Below are 706 nucleotides of genomic sequence, written 5' to 3'. Positions count from 1 at the left end.
CCCGGGAGGGGCCGCTGCTGGCGGGACACATCAGCCCCACAGCCCCCGACACCCTGGGTAGGGCAAGAGCTGGGTGGCTGCGGAGGCTGGGGGGGCATTTGCCCTCCAAAGGGGTGCAGGTGTGGCTTCCCCTCCTAATTTCTGTCCCTCGCAGGCTGTTACCCCTTTTACAAATCGGACCCTTTCATCCTCACCGACTGCCCTCACGTCTACTTCTGCGGCAACGCTCCCCGCTTCCAGTCCAAGCTGCTCAAAGGTGAGTCCCGCAGCCTGCGCGCCCCCCCAGTCCTCGCTTGGGGCTGGAACCCCGCACCAGGGTGCCGCCCAGGGGCTCATCCGCCTGCCACCCCCCTGTCTTTGCAGGGGAGGGTGGGCAGCAGGTCCTGCTGGTGACAGTGCCTGCCTTCAGCACCACGCAGACCGCCTGCCTCATCAACCTGCGCAACCTCAACTGCCAGCCCATCACCTTCTCCGGCTTCGGGGCCGAGGATGATGACGGGGACATGGAGGTCGGGCACTGACTGAGCAGGCAGAGCATGGACTCACTAAACCCCCGGCCTCTTGGAGGGTCGTGGCACCCAACACCTTCCTGTCATCCTTGTCCGCCCTCCTGGGAGGGCGGCACGAAGCTGCTGTGGGCGCGGGAAAGACGAGATGCTCGTACCAATATAACTTGATTTATTTGTGTAACAAAAAAAAAAAAAAA

The 706-nt window shown here is 62.6% G+C and overlaps 1 non-coding gene across 1 annotated transcript; it reads left to right on the top strand.

The window, feature by feature from the left end:
- Position 1: 1 nt before the first annotated feature.
- LOC104130423 lies at positions 2-655 on the top strand. The gene is made up of 3 exons (XR_004842605.1): positions 2-57; positions 155-256; positions 364-655. It is a non-coding gene; the product is annotated as a DNA polymerase delta 2, accessory subunit (transcript).
- The last annotated feature ends 51 nt before the right edge of the window (positions 656-706 follow it).

The sequence above is a fragment of the Egretta garzetta genome, unplaced genomic scaffold (genome assembly GCF_000687185.1).
Source record: "Egretta garzetta isolate BGI_Z169 unplaced genomic scaffold, ASM68718v1 scaffold1600, whole genome shotgun sequence".
Lineage (NCBI taxonomy): Eukaryota > Metazoa > Chordata > Aves > Pelecaniformes > Ardeidae > Egretta > Egretta garzetta.
The sequence above is the reverse complement of the archived record's forward strand: the minus strand, read 5'-3'. Positions and strand labels throughout refer to the sequence as shown.